This window comes from Fistularia commersonii, chromosome 1, assembly GCF_037954325.1.
Source record: "Fistularia commersonii isolate RoL2024-O1a breed Wild chromosome 1, RoL_Fcom_v1.0, whole genome shotgun sequence".
NCBI classification, from domain to species: Eukaryota; Metazoa; Chordata; class Actinopteri; order Syngnathiformes; family Fistulariidae; genus Fistularia; species Fistularia commersonii.
The window spans coordinates 14,566,355-14,587,897 of record NC_141284.1 but is presented as its reverse complement, the minus strand read 5'-3'; positions in this window follow the sequence as shown (position 1 = coordinate 14,587,897).

Below are 21,543 nucleotides of genomic sequence, written 5' to 3'. Positions count from 1 at the left end.
TTTTCAGTGATATCTCATTGACATTCCCTCGCCAGAGCATAATGGTTCTTTTCCCTCAGGGATCGCTTCCCACCATCACAATTGTGCCTCCATGTCCCATTAGTTCAGTGTAATAGGTGTTACGGTCTGAGTTGCAGTTTGAGTTTAGGTCAGTGGATTGAAGATAAGGATTAACTTTGGGTGAGAGAAATATCCTATCATGGCAGGATCAGATAATCAATTACTGCATAATGTCAGTATCATCTTTTTTTGAAACATAGTATCACTGAATTAAATCATTTAAGCAGCACTAAATTTTTTATTTGAAATGAAATTCTCCACTCCGATTGTCAGACTGGTGACACATGTTTGCAGACCTTGTACAATCATGACAGAGAAAAATGTTTCCCTGCCTCTTTCAATGGATCTCTGTCTTCACATCTTATCCAAGTGAATAATTTTTTTCCTAAAGCTAGCAGTCAAATGAGCATCATCAGAAAGACAATTGTTACTTAAAACTTATTGTAACATACAGTAAAAAGTGACCCGGGTCTTAACTGTGGATGTTTTTTTAATTGATATATTGTAACATCAACACCATGCTCTCCTTAATCTGTACTACTTTATGAGCCCAGTCAACATAGTAGTCAACATAGGTGTGTTTTTTTTTTACTCCACAAGCAATTTAATTATCCCATTCAGCTTTGAGCCAGGTGGCTATTTCCTCTACAGCCCATTAAGGATGATCTAACAGCGAATTGTATCAGGAAAGAGGGTCAGTTCTCCTAGTCAAACTCATTGAACTCAAGTGCAACAAAGCCACATTGACAGTGGGAATTCAAGGTTGAAAAGGCTATTGACTTGGAGATCTATAAAGGGAGTGGGAAACTGTCCACAAAACCCTCAATGCCAGTGGCTGGTTTTTTTTTTCCACACTTCCATCAAAAACAGTCAGGGATGCTGCCATTATTCTGGACTAACCTGGTGGTGGGAGTCCAGGGTGTGGAGCTGGAGACACAAAGCTGAGCACAAGACGTAATGGGTCATGCCAAGCTTTGCACCATATAAGGCCCAACTTTTTTCTGATGACATTTTTAATCAATAAATCCTTTCACTTGTATGTCGTCTCTGATGCTGTTCATCATCCAGATAATGCCGAATATGATCTTGCCTTGGGTGTCATACCGAGTATTTTAATCCAATCTTAAACAAGATCTCTTTCCTGAAAAGTAAACTATTTGCACAGTCTTAATTTGACACTCAGTGAAATTTAGACAGGTTATTAACATGGCAGATCCCAGCTATTAGCTGTGCAATTACTGTATCTCAGTCATTGTCAATGTCTGTGTTTTCCTGAGAGGAGCAGACAAGATGATGTGCTAACAGCAATATGCATTTTTGATTAGTCCCAGTGGATGAGGGGAGTCATGAGTGTCCCTTAATAGAGTTGTTTTGGTAAAGACAGGAAGGCACAATGCAGAATGAGAACAAATAAACCTGAGACGTGACATCCTTTTCTGTCACAGCAAAACACAGAAGCTGTCAGAGTCTGGTCAAAGGAGCAACTGTTGCACTATTTTGCTTTTTTTATACCCATCTATGACACAGCATATTGTCACCATACAACCACTGATTAAAGGCTCATAATATCAGTTAGTTGATGGACGCTAATGTTATGTTCTCTAAGTGACATCGTCAGTTCTGTGAACGCTTCATGTTTGGACGATTTGCACGGATATTCTTGCTTGTTTCTTGTAATCCTGTCCATTGCCCAGACTGTTCCTTTACACCACTGGTTCTGATACGGCCAATACTCCTGCTATTGCAGTTGACAAGTCACAGTGTTTACTTCCCCTGTGACGTTCGATTTATATACTGTACAACCAATCCATGCTTGCAGAGACCTGTCCCTTGTGAGGATATAGCCCCAAATATTCCTTTTAAAACTAATATCTAATGGTAGTAGATTTTTGTTTTGATTCACTTATATTTTGTATACACTGTGTGCACAATTATTGGGCAAGTGATTTCTCTGAACATATCATCATTTTATCCATAATTTCTAATTTCAAGCTGTATGAACTTGAATGCTTATTGGAGTCAATGCATATCAGGCGATGTGTATTTGTGTATTTGTGTAATGAGGGACAGTGTGGCCTAAGAAGATCAATGATCAACACCCCATATCAAGGTGTGCAGAGTCTTCTCAGGAAAAATGGGCCAAAAAAAGAGATTTTACTGACTGAAAATTCAAAAATTGCATAAAGTCGTTCAGAGGGATGCAGCACTCTTGAACTATAAGATATTGGGGTGCGATCACAGAACCATCAAATGTTTTGTTGCAAATAGTCAACAGGGTCGCAAGTAATGTGTTGAGAAGAAAAGATGCAAATCAACTGGCAAAAATTTGAGAAGAATCAAACATGAAGCTACCGGGAACACATTATCCTCCAGTGCTGCCATGTTCCACAACTGCAATCTACTTGGAGTGCCAAGAAGTACGCTGTGTTCAGTTCTCAGAGACATGGCCAAGTTAAGATAGGCTGAAACCCAACCACCTCTGAACAAGACGCATAAGTTGAAACGTCAAGAATGGGCCAAGAAATATCTGAAGACCGATTTTTCAAAGGTTTTGTGGATTGATGAGACGAGAATCACTCTTGACGGACCAGATGGATGGGCCCGTGGTTGGATCAGTAATGGACACACTTCAACTCCGATGGCAGCAAGGTGGAGGTGGGGGTACTGGTGTGGGCAAGTATTATTAAAGATGAGCTGGTTGAAAATTGACTCAAAATCAACTCTCAGACCTACTGCCAACTTTTAGAAGACACTTTCTTCAAGTAGTGGTACAGGAAAAAGTCTATATCTTTCAAGAAGACTATCAAGAACTTCTGGGCCCTTCTTAAGCAGGAAATTTACAGTGAAGGTAAACCGTACATCTCTCTTAACAGTGTCTGGGAAGCAGCAGTGGTTGAGGCTGCACAAAAAATTGATTCTAAACAGATCAAGAAATGAACTCTGAATGGAATGCTTGTTACTGTTCTTGAAAAGAAGGGGTGGCAATATTGGTCACTGAGGTGTGTGTGTGGTGGTTTTATTTATTTTTCTTATTTTTGCAATTGTTTATTTGCACACTTAAGTTTGTTTGTTCTCACTTTAACAGGTGAAAATAAAGAAGTGCGATGGGGAAATCTTTGCTTTTCATTCAGTTTCATAATAATTCTGAAAACTAACAGTTGCCTAATGATGATGTACATAGATATTCTCTTAAGAAAGCCAAAACTTCACTTTTACTACTTGAACATTCAATTTTTGAGGGTTTAACATTTTGGATTGACTAAGAGCACTGTAGTTGTACAATAACAAAATCAATCCTCAAAAATACAACTTGCCTAATGTGTATGTAGCTTCTTGAAGGGCTACAACTTCCATTAATAATCTGAAATGAAGAACTGCAACCCAAACCCAATATTGAACCCAGACCACAGTATTTACGATCACTATTTAGAGAAATAACAGCATTATTTATTGCATATTTTGGGTGACTAGAACAAAATAAATTAATGTAAACAAAATCGGGCACTCACACAGCAAGTTTCTCTCTAAACCTGACTCGGTTAACTATGTTAATTAACATTTACTTTATTAGCTGAGGTTATATTTTCACACAAAGCTCGTTCTCAAGCTCATGAGCATTATCATGACAAGTGTTTCATTTCAGGATTTCAAATGCACGAAGGTGACGCTGGACATGTCACCCATGGACTCCCGGGATCCCGTAGTCAGGGGTGTTGCTCCTACCTTAGCAACAGGGAGGAAGGGGACCCCAGATACAGGCCAAATCTGTGCTCCTCCATCGTGACCTTGTGGGCCGCGTCCAACAAGACAGAGGAGGCTTTGGCCTTGGCCATCACTCTGGGAACAGGCATCTGCAAACAAACGTCAAATCGTTGTGATGGAGGAAGTATGTTGAGAGGAGGAAGCAGCCAGATGTTCCAGGGCCATAGCGCAGGCCAAATAGGGTCATTGGATGAAGTGGTAAAAGGTAGAGTGTTGAAAAGAGGACACTCACATGGAGCGATCTCTTGAGAATGGAATTCAACAGGCTGAGTTTCTCCCAGGTCTCCCACCTGGGTCCGTTCTGCATGACAACCATATCTCAAGACCTCCCCATTAGAAGCAATGCAAACACCAGAGATTGCAACACTTAGTCCTCTCATTGAATCAAGCACAAGAGCATTATCGTGACAACTCTTCCATTTCTTGACTTTTTTTTTTTATTCTATTTTTTTTATTCACTGGGACAATCTTATCCCTCTATGCTCGATGTTCAAAAAGTGGAACTTTAATATTTCATGTTATGTCTTGTTCATGCAGGTGTGGTGTGATCAAACAAATGTTTAAACAGTAGTAGGGAAACACGTTGGTACAACTTTCCTAAAGCTGGTAAAAATCTGCCTTATGGTCCAAACTTCCTATCCTGTTTAAAATTAACCACCATTGTAATTTTTTTTTCTCCAAGATTAACCGTGTGTGTGTGTGTGTTAATTGGGGGGGGGGGGGACAAAACAAAAAAAGACTTGTGCAGTTCTATCAGTGTAATGTTATTTTTATGCACTTGCAAATGACAAGTTGTCCTGTTCATTGCCATTTTACAGCTGCAACCAGAGTGCCACCCTCTGGTTGACCCGAGAACCACCAACTGACTGCAGGAAACCAGACATTTGTCTGTTTGTCATTTGAGAGGATGTACAGAGTATAGTTTAGTTTGAACACAAATGTGTAAATGTGCACTTCAATATTTGGCCTGTTTTCCAGATATCTAGGCAGAAGGATGTGCCTTTAAGCTCATCAGAAGAAGTACAAAATGAGATGGATCATTAAAAGGTTGAATCTGCAAGGCTGACGCTCTTCCCTAGACTTATTTCCACTAAAAGATATTTAAGCAATTTCATTTCCAATTATATCAGTGCCATTAAATAGGTAAGCAAGGCAAACTGTGTTTTCCTGCAAGTGCAATGACTTCTTTGTTGAAGAAATGATGAGGCAGTCATTTGCTGGAAAATGACTCGGAGGATACAAAAGTAATTTTATGACCATTGTTAATAGAGGTGGTGGAGAGACACCACTTTTACATCGCTGTTAGGATCCACTTTCTGTTGAAGAATCTCTTACACACCCTTGCCAACTGTTTCAATTTAGTTTTGATGGTGGTGCTTTTAATTCTACCTCGAAGGTCCTAATAACAGTTTCTGTGCTGAAAACTCATCTGGGTTTATTACACTTCTCTGGCCAGTCTGCCTCTGTGAAACAAGGATTGATTGAGAGTAATTTTGCTTCTAGAAGGAACTGCAAGTTTCAGAATAGACATAATAGATTAAGACAAACTGTTAAGTCAGACAGGACTGAAAAAAACTGGAGTAATTTCCCACCTATTACAGTAACCGAAGTATGGCACTCTTAAATTTAACCTCAAAGCTTTGTATGGCATACGTGTCTTCTAGATTTGCATTTGTCGTAGATTGATACCACCGAGGAGCTCCACTGAACACCACAGGAGGTCTTTCCTACCTGAGGCTATCAGACTTTTTAATTTCTCTTCCTTCAGCCGCAGGGAATCTTCAATTCTTTGAACTTAAGACCTTAAAACACTTTATAGCCTTGACTTTGACACTTTATAGTTTTATTTGTATTTCTTATTCTCCCTCCTTTTTTTTACTGTTTATACAATTTCCTACTATTATTTATTATTGTTATGTTTTACTTGAAACTCTGGCACAGCAATGTCTGGGATAAATAAAGTTGTTCTTACTCTTATTCTTAAAAAGACTGGGTGTTAAGTAGCATGCTTGCAAGAAATTCGGGATATTTACATGTATAACTGATATTCAGGAATGTGAAGAGTGCCCGTTGAAACAAAAATGAGATGGATGACAGGTATGAGTTTCATACATTTAACAGTAAACATGTTGAAAACCTCTTTTTGGTAAAATTAACGAGTTAAGGAATACTCTGATCAGCAGGGGCCACTGCTGCACAGTAAAACTACACTTCCTTCCTCTTCTCCTTTTGGCTTTTCCCTTCAGGCGTCGCCTCAGCAAATCAACCTTCTTCATCTAACCTTATTCTCTGTATCCTCCTCTCTCAGCAAAACTACACACCGGTGCTTTAAAAGGCAAATAAACAGTCATGTGATTTTAAGATTTCAAACAATCGTGACCAGATACATTTTGAGTTGAGACACAAAGTTGATATTTAACTGCAGCTGCTTCATAAATACTTCACTCCCTTCAGCCCACCTTCAAAAGCTTCAGCTCTAAATTTGAGATTTAAGATTACCCAGGTGATGCGTGAAGTATACGAATTTCAACACTCACATTCATTAAGTCATGGGGTTAAAATTTTATCTTGGTATTTATAAATACCTCAGGCAGATATGTGCAAATGAGATAATGTGCTATTACTATTTCACATGAGTTCACTAGCATCTAGATTTCCACATTACAAGAAGAAATAAATAATAGAAATGACAAAACTTTTCCCCATTTTAGCAAAAACATAGGTTATCAAACTTGACACCCCAACTTTTCAATAGGTAAACCAAGATAATGCAGCAGCAAGAAAAGCAACAAGTAATAATTCATTTTGGGTTTTTTTGAATTCAAGCAAAATCAAAAGATGAATAAAACAAAGAGACAAGTCATATTTGAGTAAATGTACCACTCTTGTTGCAGGCTAGAAGCGTGAAAGCCATAGTTATTTGAAAATCAAGCTTTACAATTTTTTCCGTTTTTCCCGTGAGGCAAAATGGTACCTCCTAGTTAGCAACTACATTTAGAGCTTAAATTTTATTACCGGATAGATTTGTAATCAAAATGCACCCATTATTTCTATTTACCGAAGAGAGCTAAAATTATGTTACCTGGCTCGATCCAACATCCGTTGACATTTTGTCAGCATAATTTCCCTTTTCTCAATATATTCTTATGTATTGTATATATCTAGATTGTTAAATGCCTTTTGAAATGATTTTAGATTTAAACCCTCCACTTTCTCGTCAATGGAAAAACATGGACAATGCTTCAAAGAATTGCTCAGGTATAAACCCTTTGATAACGATACTATAGACAAATGTGATATATTTAGGTAAAATGGAGCCATTTTGCCAAATCAAAAGACAAGGTAACAAATCACTTCCATACAACTAATTATGCATCTTTATACTTGAGAACCAAGGAGCCGGTGACTGTCGGACCTCCCAGTGAGAGAAAGGATGCAACCCAGCCCGCAGTGTGAGCGTCTGCAGTGAACTGACCAGATGTCCTGAAACCTGCCAAAAGGTATTGAGGTGGTACCGTCTGAAAAAAAGGCGAGTAGGGGGGGTTCTCGACTGCTCTGGAAAACAATGTTTCCCAACTGCTTTTCTGGGAACCAAGACCGGCGGTAATTTCAGATGTTATTGTGATTGCCAGGTCTCTCCGAGCCAAATTCAAGAGTCCAAAAACTCACTTTGGTATAGTCAGTCTGTGAGATAAAATCTGTCTATAATGCAGGAGTGCATAAGGGATCAACTGTTGACTTTAAAATGAGTTATATCAGTCGTGACAGCCTGGGACTATTACATGCAATATATCATAGCTCAGAGGTAACTGACCTTATGTCTGTAAAATGGTCTTTTTCAGAGATGACTTCTATAACAAGATTCAAATAAATTAGACATAGTAATTTCTCAGTGAAATCTTGATGGGTGATTGAAGCATGACACATTGGGACTGTGCACGCAACTTTACATCACAATGTGCTCTTATATTTTCTACTTTAAAGGGAAATGAACTTGAAGAAACAATCCTTTTACTTTCTTAAACTTCTTTCATCTAATTTCTGACAACCAGTACTATAAATACCAAGGTTTATTTCCCCAAAACGTAGCAACCATGAGTACACTTGTCTGGTCAGCTGAGGGCTGACTCCTGAAGGTTACTGTGTTTGTATTTCAAAAAATAATACAATCATTTCAGCTGAGGAAAAATAGTCATCTTATCAGTGATATTTTGGGTTTTGGACTGATGATCACATATTATAGGATAATATGCACAATGTTTGTTTGAAAACGCATGTCTAATAATACATGTCAGACACCGTATGTTGGAAGTAGTTTGTTCACATCAATTTTGATGCGTCATATTCCTGCCAAACACATGCATTTTTCATTATCTCAACTCTGACTACAGCGGTTATTGTTCATTTTCCTGGTAGAGAATCTTAAATCGGAGTCATATCTGAGCTGAGAAATGTCTGCTGTCCATGAACACTCAACTAAGGTGATTATTAGACACGCAATGTGTCAATATCTCAGTATCATGAAACCTAAAACATTATATATGTGTGTGTTTGGAAAAAGTCTGTACATCTAGGTCTATGCAGGGCTAGGGAAGGTTTTCAGCTGTATTTAAAATTCTCAAAGTATTAAATTCCATATGTTGTTGAATCCACATGGGCAGAAGATAGATGCTTTTGTTATTATATTTTGATATTTATGAGAATCATAAATATGTCATATGAGCATTTGGAGACTTTTTTTCTATCAAAACTGTTTTACTACATGTGAAACAAAGTTAAAACTGATCAGCATCGTTCAGGATGCAGTGTAGCAGATGTTTTTGATCGAATACAGTATTTTATAGGGAAGTAGTGTTGTGTTTCCTCCATTCTATTTGCGACAAGCAACAACAAGCAAGCTGAAAAAGAAATCAGCACTTGTGAGGTGAGTGTACAAAATATTTGGTTTTTCAAAAGCAACAGCATGAGAAGGCTATAACAAGTGACGAACTGCATCATAACTTGTCCTGACATCTGAACCAGTTCGTTGAAACGACCGGTTCAGGTTTATCTGAGACTCAATCCCCATTTCTCAATGAGGCCGATTTCCGGCTTGTGTGACTCAGACCATCTCAGATACTGTATGCTTTTAAAGGGATAATGCGTGTACTTTCGGTTCTGTCTGCTTGCACTGTTGAAATGACAAACTCCTTTCCCCTCTCTAATTTCCCCAGAATTACATCTAATCTACCACGGTAATGGAAGACTGTATGGTGCATCCACATTAGTTTTACACATGTTCAAATAGAAACGCAAGGGGGATTAAACAGCAATTCCACTTTGCCTTAGCTTAAAGATTTACAAAATCGCCAGGACCGAGATGTAAAAATCAGCAACGCGAACTGTATACTACATTTCATGAGTGCTTATTTCCCAGGCTGCAGTTCCTGATCTCTCACAGCTGTTCGGCATCTGCAGATTTGTCTTTCCTGCCCGGAGTAAAAAGTTCTGTCATTTCATGAGCGTATTTCCCATGCTCACATGCTCTGCCTGATCCTGCTGCTTGCAGGCTTTGAGGTCTTTCTCCAAGGCCTGTAATAAGATGCTGGACTAAGAGCAGCATATAACTAAAAACTTGTAGTGGAGCAAAACCACCCCGGCGTCACACAACAACCTGCTTAATAGTTACGGAGACGTGCCAGCCCCCCTTCTGCGGGAGCAAATCCCTTGTCACTGTAGATAGAAGATGTACCGCAGTGTGCAGGCTCCTCAAGTTAAGTTGGCATTTCCTCCTGTGACTTCTTTTCAATGATAAGCGGCATCCTAGGAGACACAGGGAGACGGAGAGTGGGGAGCACCATTAGAATCGTTCGGTTCTACTGCATCATGTGAGTAAAATCCACTTGCCAGAATCCATTTGTCAGATTGTATCTGTAATATGGCAGATGACACAGAGCTGGGACTCAGGTGGGTGGGATCCCCCGGGAGGGTTAGCTTCTTATGCCTCTTGCCTTTACCCCAGCGGAGCCATTAAGCTGCTGGGTTTCTCTGTGGAGAAAGTGGACAAACTCACAACAGAAGAAACCCTTTTGCTATCACTGTGGGAATATGTCCTTTCAGAGAAAATCAAGAATAACAATTAGAGGAGGTAAACCACAGAGAAGAGAAAAAGGGGAGGAAAGGGGATTCCAAGTAGAAGCCTGTCCAATCATCCAGCTGGAGGACTGGTCTTCCCCTTAAGTTCCTCTTGCTAACTAGCAGGGAAGCCTTCTTTGTGTTGTCTCCTCTCATTGGATTCAGAATAATGGCCTATTTATGCTCCTGCTGTACCATTAGTCTGCCAGCCATCACCTATTATATTTCTGTATGTTATGACCCGACTGTCACAGTTTCCCATAAATCACTTGGACCCATCCATCGTGTGATTAATCTCTCTATTTGCCTCGTGTCTGCAGCGCAGGTGCCAGAAGGATGGGGTTTCTGAACAACCAGGTTGGGTGGTGCGCGAGTGAAACGACCTCAGAAGTGTCGGCAGGGTAGCAATTGTTCAGCTCCACCATATGTCAGGATGATAGATGAGTTCATCATTCAAAACTTGCATGCATAGGCTGGAGGAATACAGGACAGACTGAAAATAAAAGACTGCTGTATTGCAGTGTCATTGATAGAATTTCTTATGTTTTGCTCAAAATTACGGTCTGTGTATGGCTAGTAGTTTTTTCAGGATTTCTGGACAATGACTTTTTAGGTAGTTTAATAGTTATCAGTGCCGCAACAAGCAAACCATCCGATTCGAATGTTCTCAGAATTAGGCAGGGGTGTCTCTAGACAGTCTCCAAAAGTTAATGGCACAAGTAAGAAATTTAAAGGGACAAATTACACTGTTGTTTTATTTCACGCCCATTTGGAAAGGCAGAAAACTGTCATTCAATTAAATTTCAAACCAGTGATATCCTAACTAGTGAAATCTTATTTTTGACACCAGTTAATGAGACTGTCGTTGCAGAATTCAAATATCTTTATTTATTCATTATCAACATCAACTTCAAGGGTGAAGCACCTTGGGAGAATGAGGATATTTGATTTAGAATAGCTTTCCTACAAACCTAATTTAATCAGATTCTTATCATCATGTATTCAGATGTATTTCTGTGCAGGGACAGCTCTTACGAATGAGAGAGATGAGGCAACTATAACATCACTTTGGCTTTTTGTCAAATTATTTTTTGTGGAAAAAGAGGCGGTTACAGACATAATTTTTCTGACTCACAAACTTACCATTCATTTTCAGCTTTAAGTTCATTTTGTTGACTTTGATCTGTATCACAGAGACTGCTCCAAATGCAATTATATGCTGCTCATTCAGACATTATCTGGGAAAGATATCACCCTTTTATTCAATACATAATTTAGTAAATGATAACATCATGGGGGATCTTCTGCTTGCATACCTTCCCAGAAAGCCTATTTCCTGACCACATCCTTCATACCCTCATCTGTCTCATTTCTTATCTCTATGTGTGTGTTGGACCTCCTTTTAATCCTAGGTCACTCAAGTCTGCCTAAACATTATGCCACCGAATGTAAACACAGCCTTATTAACACCACTAGGCCACTGTAATCTTTCTCAGAATCCCTCAACTGTAATTTGCGCCTCTGCCTCGGATTTATGCTGCTCATTATAACGTGGCAAACCATTGTTGACTTTTTTGTCAACATATACCAAATGTTGACGGCTGAGGCGAAGTCAAACAGCCGTCAAAAGATTTGCAATGTGCTTGTTCAGAAATAGATAACCAAGCACTAATGAAGACTGACAAGAGTTATGTGTGCTATTAAAACGATGGTATGTAGTGCCCACTTCTTTGTGCCCAGGAAATGATAAGGGATGCAAATAAGGCCCCTTGCTTTTAACTCCAAAGACTATTTCTAATGCCTGTTTATCCATTAAACCCTGTCATATATTTTAATTGGAAACAACACAGTCCCTCCAAAGTGATCAGAGAAAAAGACTTAAGTCCATTGCTTGGGGAGCTGAATAGCTGTGAGGTTGAAGATAGTTATATTTAACTATCCAGTTAGATCAATCCAGAATTATGGAGGTTATTTTTAATTTGATATTTTGTTCATGAACGCATCAAGAGGAAACGTGAAAGGGTCCATTCTAACTAAATTGGATGTTTTGACTCTGTTTCTTTGGTGGAGAGATGGTCTACATGACCATTAGTCCACCCTGCAGTCCTGGTTAGCTAAACAATCCCATACCAAAAACCTTATCTTGAATGATAGTATGACAACTTGGACATTTAACAGGCATCCTTATAAGCCCGATATCTTAGCTTGTAGCTCTCCCGCCTCTGCATTGCAAGTCAGTCTCGTCTCCACCGGCAGCTCCTGTTGCTTCTCTAGCTGATCTGTTTACAGTTTCAAACCAAACAGCCGGTAGCGAGCCGTCAGTCCATCTTTGTCTGTTTATGTTGCGATCTAGAATATGCATGTCAGAGCCGAGTCACAAGAACCAAGGAGGCTGGGCTCCAAGGAAGTTGGAGCGGGGGAGCTGCAGGTGCACAGGGAGGAGCCAGGGGATTATGGTGAAAGTACCAGCTGCAGAAGCACGATGAGAAGAGGAGAACGCCACTCTCACGTCCAAAGTCTGTAATTCCGTTTCCTGCGAGGAATTGGGTCACACATCGAAACGACACTGGGAACAAGACAGGACCAATCCACCTAGGCATAGCAGCTGCAGAGGGCTCATCCAGTTTAAGAGGGACTCATCAGAACATGACATTTTTATCAAATTGCCTTGTTTGCATTTTTCCATGAGAAAGTTGTAAGTTCTTGGATCGGCTCCATGTCCTCCTAGATTAGCACCTAAAGACAGTGCCATAAAAAGGGTTCCTTCGTCATATATCTGACTCAGGGACAGCCACCCTTCCCATGGTGCTCATGTTCCTCTCTGTCCCTGAGGAGACGGAGGTCCAGGTTTGACTCAGTGAGGGAGGGAGACAGAAAAAGAGGCAGTGTGACAGCGCGAGAACGAGACAGAAAAAGGGAGACATCTGCTTCTAATCTCGATGGGAAAATTCCCTCGATCCTGGAGATTAGGATGGAGTCCCCCAGTCAGAGCACGCTGGCTCCTTCGAGGCTCACCATTTGTAAGCAGGCTCCCTCAGGCCTTGTTGGCAGTAATCCAGAAAAAACCATTTAAGTGAACAAATCTCTGCTTGCATGCAGTGACGCACAATAACATAAACTGCAATGACGAAACAGGCTGAAAGGCAAACCCGTTCGGGTGATAATTCATGTATAGTAATTTTTCAGATTACACAGTCAACAGTGATATGTTATTGTTCAGGAAACCAAACTGACAGAAACATGGGTGGACTGCGTCTCCTGCAGGTCTCTCATCTTGTTTCCACGATGCCCTGAGGTGCAGCTCTGTTTATTTTCTCCTGATTAGCACTGTGTTTTTTCACTCCTTCACGAGACGCGGTTCGGGGAGTAAGTTAGTGGTCTGCGTTCATTCAACACTGCTCCTTTCTGTTGTGGTTCAAAGCCTATCTCAATGCCTTCTCACCACCCGTCCCTCTCAGATTTACTCTTGAGCTCTCAGACAAGCCCCATGATCTCAACTTTGTTGATATTACTGCTGGGATTGTCAAACACAAGCTCTCAATGACCCCCTCTTTGCTGGACCAGACTGAAAACATTCACCCACAGTTGTTGAAATCAGTCGTGTTCGTAATCACCTTTAACATTTCCAACATAAAAGAGATCCTGTGCTCTGTTGAATATGGATATTGCAGTCGGTAATTTGGCTAAAAAAAACGGATCCCGGTAATGTTGGAGTTTTCTGCAGAGTGCAGCGCATGAATGAAATTCCTGCAAATGTAATAAGAGAAGTGGAACGCCACATGGTACAATTCTCATCTAGCCTTTTTGACGTACTTATAAAGTTATGCCCCAGTTTTGTTTAAGCAATATTACCTCAGTTCTAACACGCACACACACAAATACACACACAAATAAAATAATTAATTACTCAATTACACAATGCCTTAATGCATCTCTTAAACACCATTAATCAAAGTAGCCAAATGCAACCATGGAGGAAGCCATTTGGCGACTGTTGGACATGTTTTGCATTCAGAATAATAGCGCATTATGAGATTCTGCAAGATTCAAAATAAAACTGAATCAAGATTGCTCCACGGCAACCATTTGTCACCACACACATCTGTGGCCTCCTCTGAATAGCCCCATGATGACCCATCCTCTGAGACTTACTGACGTCAGGGCTTAGTAGACTGACATCTACTCGCTAAAAAGCTCTTATTTTGGTTTAGAACTAACATGATCACCAAACAAGGATGGACACATTAATTCTTTGGTTACTGTCTACTTTGAATTTCAAATAGTTTTACCAGCCGAAGCGTGTTTTTTTTGCTTTGATTGTGCAAAGCCAGAAATGACTTCAAACCACAGGGCATAGGGGCTCCTTTCTCACAACCCCAAACTCACCACGATGGAACTTGTGTATTTATTTGTTTGTTTGCTATTTTGGGGAAATGGAAAATTGAACTCTGGTGATTGTAACTAAAGAAAATGTCGACACTAATGGAAAGTCCTATCAGTGGAAGCTTTTCAATTTACAAACTTTCATAATTGATGTGTGTGTGTGTGTGTGTGTGTGTGTGTGTGTGTGTGTGTGTGTGTGTGTGTGTGTGTGTGTGTGCGTGCGCGCGTGTGTGTGTGTATGTGTGTGTGTGTGTGTGTGTGTGTGTGTGCGTGCTGTATGTGTGTGTTGCAAGGTCTTGCACAATGCACTGGATTTGCTTAAATTAATGAATATGATGCAGTACTTGCATCGCTGTCCGACTGTTTTATCCACCCTGGTGGTCCTCATTTGTCTGCCCCCTCTGGGCAAAGCACCATCTGGGATCGGTTGTCTCCAACATCTCCTTGGCAACAACCCTTGAAGACCAGACACTAAATCCCAGGCAGAAAATATACATGTTGTCACGAGTAATGAAACCTTCTGTCCCAGCAAGTGCACAGTAGCACAACCATTTTTGAGGATTGCAAGTGGATAAACTGATGATAATAAATGGAACTGCAGCCAAATTCCCATCAGTGGGCTGTATTATTTATTATTTCAAGTTATAACTTCCCCTAGCTCTTTGACCTCCACCCACCGACTCCCTGCTCTGCTCCCATTTCCTTGTTCTACAAGCAATAGCTATTTGAGTAAATGTACTTCTTGACACATAAATAAATCTATGTGCACAGTTTTGCTTGGCCATTGCTTGTGTAAACAGTTGCGCACAGATGAACTTCACCTAACACTTGCTCAGGCCGTGGCCTACCTCTGTAATTTTCCTCTGAGGCGCTTCTTTCCTGACAATCTATCAGTTATTTTACCACCACTACTGCAGGTCACCACCTCTAAAAATTAGACTCTACAGGGTATTTGAAGCATTTCTTAATTTATTTTATTCATTATAGTGTTCCACTCACGTCTCTGTGGTTGAAGTTTAAAAGATCAGCCTTGTGGTGATTCTGTGTAACCTTTTAACCAGACTATAGCCTATAAAAGCAATATAAGTGTAATAATAGGAATCATTTTAGGAACCTATGAAAACAAATGTTTGTTTCAGATGTTTTTTTTCCTGAGATAGATTTAAATGAAGTTGGATTAAAAAAGTTAAACACATACACACACGCACACACACACACAAACACACACACACACACACACACACACACACACACACACACACATACTTATTTGCACATTTATTAAAAAGCTATTATTGCATAAGCAAAGATTACATCATAAGTGCGGGCGTTATGTGTGAAACCTTTCAAAATCCTTATATTAAGTAATCTAATCTTTTTCTTAAAAAATAAACAGCAATGTGACCTTTCTGGATTTATGTTTACTTGAACCTCTGTCACTTTAAGTAATAGGTCTTATCTCACGTTCAATAAATCTAACCATGACATTGCCACTTAAAATGTATACAGCATTAATCTTGGTTTTCTTTACCTTGTATAATAACATGTCAGAAGACTGCAAAAAAACATGAAAGTAGCTTTTGAGTATGCATGCTTTTGCTGCAGTACACCTGCTGGATTCCAGATACAACTGCTACATTTGTTTTATTTGTAATTTTGAGATTATTTTTTGGAGAGAATGCTCATGAGAACAATATCAAAAATCTCTCGCGATGTAGTTGGCATGTAGTTCCACATGTGGGAAATCTTTATCATTGCAAGACCACTTCCACATAGTTGATGTCACCCACTCTTCATTTATAAAGGTTTTTACAATTTGCACCAACACATGTAGTGATAACTCGATGTGAGTGTTGTTTTCCTTTTCAGTAACATCAACCACAGACTGATGTTGTTGTAGCTTTTGGGGGTGATGAAATTTTATCTTAAGCAAACGCTCATTTTCCTTTTACCTCCCGCTGCGCTTCATGACCAGATCATCAGTTTGAGGTCGACAATCTCCTGAACAGACAAAGAAACATTTTCATGGAATCTGTCTTCATATAGAAGTCAGCAAAGCTAGGTAGGTGTAAGTACTGTGCTTTCCGAATGTCAAATCAACAGGAATGTACTTTTATTCATGTAAAACTTGATACATTCATTTATTTTCTTTCCTCATCTTGTCATCACGGCTAGATTTGAGCGGTTTGCCTCGGCGTCAAGATTAGCCGTTGAGGGAAACAGACAGTGGCTTGCTTTTTCACTACCCAGAAAAAAAACTGAACTGTAAAACTCACCAGCATTAAATAGCCCACTTACATTTGAATAATTTGCCAGATGTGATTTCACCGGAGAAATTATCAAACCACCTGTTCAGAAAAAAATCCAACATATATTTTCCATTGAAGTCCAGAGTATGTACATACTGTATGTGTACGGATATTTAAATATGGGCCCCCAGTATGAGAAGTTAGAAGCTGAAGTGAATGCCATTGTGTCAGATTAGTGAGACAATACCTGTTAATGTACCTGAAAATCAGGGAAGATCACCGCTTTGATGCTGAACTGCTTATTGCAACCGATGTTTTGACAGATGGGCCTCTTGTAGAAACTACAAAGCCAATCAATGTTTAGTCAGTCAACTACAATCAAGAAGTTTAGATTCAATAATAAAATAAATTCAAGCTACCAGCAGCAGACAGAATTCACACGATACTGTATATTCAGTTACATAGTTACCAGATTTTCCCTTAGCAGCTGTTCAGTACAACTACGGCAAGCAAAGAATAGTAGTATGTGATGCATGCAGACTTTTGTATTGTTAGGATTAGCAGAGAAATCAGGGAACAGGAATACCTTTGGCCAATTAATGTGAATATGAGTATTTAGGGACATGTGGACAAGATGTTTTTACAGTTTAAAAGGTATATAAAGGTCCTAAATCTAGAGAAGGAAACTCTGGGAGGAATTAGCATATGTAACAAGATGTGTCACTTCCCACTGGGAGTCTGACAGTAATAAGTGCATCTTGCTAAGAGTAATGCTTTAATTAGTCCAAATTTATAAAGAAAACTCATTACGCTTGTTTGCATGTGCTTCTTTAATGTAAGCATGCTTACTTATGATATTTTATTCACTTTACTGAACAGTTAACAACTTTAAGTTCGTAATTCTTCACTTTAACCACTGCATTGGTTGTTGTATATTGGATGTATTATTCTTAAGAGTCCACCATTCTTTCTCGCTAGACACACAAGCCTGTGGCCTGGACTGTGTTATGTGTAGTCACACCCAGTTAGGGTCAGGGAAGCGTTATAGTTTGGGCTCAAATGTTTGACTTTGTAAGGCAAGGCCATACTCAAAATTGTCTTGGGTGATGACAAGAAAATGGAACTGGACAATATTTGAATCATGGCATGCAGTGAGAAATATCTGCTTTCCCCTGCACCAAAGTACAATCATTTTTCATCTCTGTAGCTAACACCAACTGGTCTCCTTCAAAATTACTGATTCATTGTATGATTATATTATATTATATATTATGATCATCATATTATTTTCAACAATCCTCTTGATATAATCACATCAGCCATAAGAAGGCAGAATCCAGAAAATAATTTATTTCTATTTGTGCTATTTATCTATTGCAGGGAATTTATTAAAAATCATCAAAAAAATGTATATCATCATATTCTTAAAATAATCACCTTGGTCATTTTTTAAGTTTTTCAGAAAACACCAAAACAAAAGATCCATTTATTGATTAAGGAGCTGATTTAGAACAATATTATGTCAAAAAAGACTTTGGCTGTTATTTTAAGAAGGTGATGATATCAGCCTAATAATTTATCTAGATGATGTTATTTAGATGTAACAATTAATCTAAAATGAGCAGTGGAGGCAAGAGTCACCAGTCACAATTAGCTTCAGTTTGAGGCTGGATCCAAAAAACTTTTAATCCCAGGTAATATTTTTATTTTATCTATTTTAAAGATTTCTCCAACTGAAAACAAAAATTGTTAGGCTTTATCGGCAGCCCTAGCTACTGCTCAAATAATTTTCGAGACAATATTGAAACAGTGTTTCAAATGTCATAAGATAATGCTCTATTGATCCCCATAGAGGATATTCATTATTCATTTATCAAATTTGTTTTTATTTAGCCTTTGATTATGAAAGCCTGCCAGAAATGATGATATCCCAGTCACAGCTGCGTGCTGTTACATAGTGTCTGGAGATTTTTCTGCAGTGAGTGATTCATAACACCTCCAGACTAAAATAACTTCCAATTGTCTGTTAAAATGTCGACTGGCTTCCTTCAAAATGAAACAATGCTCCCACATGTATAGAGTGGACATGAAAACAGGATGACACCTGAAAACCATGGAACAACAAATATGTCTGAGAGAAGCACATGTCAGTTAACATGGAAGTGTAAACAGGATCTGACAGGTTTTAAATGAATGAACATGTTGTGAAATTATACTTATCGCTTTCAGCAACGATAAGCAGCTTTTTGCTCATGGCTGGCGCACTTCCTATTTACTAGCTATTTCAAACATACGTTTCTTCATCATCATAGAAATGGCGCAGGATGATTCGTCAGAGCAAGAAAAACAGGAAAAAGCAGGTGAAAAAAAAAGGAAGTGCATTGTCATATTCTGTGTGAATGTTCTTACCGGATAGCTATACAGTTTTCTCTCATTTCTTTTAAACAATTTCTTAAAAAAACACCATCATCATCATCATCATCATCATCATCATCATCATCATCATCATCATCATCATCATCATCATCATCATCATCATCATCATAAAAAAAGAGGATATGGTACTGAGGAACGGTAGGTTCACATTGCTAAAACTGACGTTGTATATAACTTGGCCTTTCTTTTGTTTGCAGCACTGGTTGATAATAATCATGATAATTACAGCGTTATATTTAACTCTCTTGCAAAATAAAGAAAAATCTCACAAAAGAATTGTAAACCAATTGAGAAGGAGTTAACGGTGCATGGGGAAACCGAGGTAAAGAGTCAATATGAAAAGCACATTAGAACCAGTAAAATGAACAAGAAAAACAAAAGTCTAAATAATGTTGCCGGTATCCTTGAAAGATGGGGGCTCTCCAGTTCTGCACCTACCCCTTAAAGGCCCCATTGTGGAGGAAACCAAAGCTGCCACGCCAATGATGAATGGACATCATTAATGTTGTTCATCTGTGCAACTTTTACTTGGCAATCTGGGAAAATGAGGGGTCAACAGTAAAAGGGAAAAGGTGCTTACTTTGGCACTCCGCTTCTTGAGAGACACCCCTTTTCACAACATCAAGAGATGCAGCAAATCGTGACAGATTTATTTATTTGACCAGCTGAACCTCTTTCATAACTGCACAATCTCAAAGAAGACAATTAGAGAATTTTTGATCTGGATAGTAGAATTAAAGAAAAAAAACATACACGTATAAGCATGTCTTTCAACTGAACAAGCCCCCTTCAACAGACAGCAGGGAGCCTATTTTTTACTTTGGAACTATAAATAAGGAACAATACAACAGGATAGGGTCATCTTTTAATATTTCTTTCAAAGGGTGGATACTGGGGCCTTATTTCCACTCCTAAACACATTGTCTCACAGTTAAACACAAAACAAGGATAGAATAAAAGCGACCACTGAGGTGATCCTGTGAGGCCCCATCCGCCCATGGATCTTTTAAAACACAGATAGATCACTGGGCGGAGGAGGGACCCTTGTCTGGTGGAGGGTGGGGGTGTCTGTTTTCAGTATGCATATTTTAAACAAAGCGGCCTTATATATTTTGAACCTGTTTATATCGCTTGGCGTTGATCCACTGGATTGTGTTTATATCACTTTGCAGGCTGACAAGTGTAATAACTTGTACAATCAAACACTCCAAAAAGAGGATCGATTTTTTGGACCAGGAAGGCTTTTATCGTTCAGACAAGAAGTGAAGAAAGTAGGTTAGTAACAGAATAAGTGAAGAGTCATGTCCCAACTGCAATCAGGACGCTTGGATTCTGTCTTCCTTTGAGTTTTGATCAGCATCCATCACCGTCTTGCCGAGACACAATCTCGGAAAAGGCCGTAATTTAAGACAGCATAATCCCGAAACACGTCTTTCATCATTCACGGTTGTTTGTGTTACTGCCGCTCTGCCTGGGATGCCTGCATTGGGTGGAAGAAAAAAGAGTAGGGTGTCTTCGCCGGCCGATCGTGTCTGAGATGTTTAGAAACTCAACGCTCATGAGTGTGGTCTGTACAATGGCAGCAGGCAGTGGCGCTAATCAGTACATGCAAAGGAATGTGTGGAAGCCCACAAGGAATCCTTTGGTTCCAGGGATTCTGCAAACACAGAAGATTAACGCTATGTGTCAACAGTAATAGAATCTCCTTTTCTGTCTCTGCAAACTTGACTAAATAAAAGACTCTCTTTCCTACTCCTGGAGGGAAAAGCTCTGTGCATCCTGGAGGGGATCGAGGGGATCACGTCAGCGGCCAAAACTGATCTCTTGATATTTACCTTGACTACCCTGAGCACCAAAGAGAAGTATATCAGCCGCTCTGTGTATGCGGTGCCATGTAAATCACCTGCTGTGTGTAGTCTAGAAATCAGAAATAAAACACCAACGGCAGTAGGACTGCTCTGGGAAGCCGGCTCAAAGCGTCACATAAATTTCCATTCCATGTTGGAGCTTAAAGGGAGCTCATCTGATCAGTGAAGACAGATGAGGCAGAGTGGGGAGGAAGACAGGGAAGGGGAGGGGACTGGAGTGGTCAGTTTTTCTGGAGGTAGTGTGGGGCAATTAGGAGCAAGTGTGTTTTTACTCCGTGGCAGTATTGAGAACCGGACCGAGAACTCTAATGCAACATGCAGATTTTGCTAGACTGATTCATCACTTGAGGATTTTAGATCAAACCCTGCAGGGTGTATTTCAGCAGTGAACATGCTTTGTCAGAACTGGCACCACCGTGAGAGGCTGCAGACCTTAGATTTGTACTTACTTCGTTTCTCTCAAATGTGATTTCAAAGACACGGTGAGAGAGGCAGAGAAAGAGAGAGGGAGAGTGGGAAAAAACAAAAAAAAACAACAACTTTTGCCAACTTTTTATTTTACAGCCCAAGCTGTTCTGCGCCTCTCGGGCCTCATTCATAAACACAAAGTGCTTCATCAAGTTTCACGCAGCAGCGGAGCGACGTGACACTTCAGTTCTCCGCGTTATTCA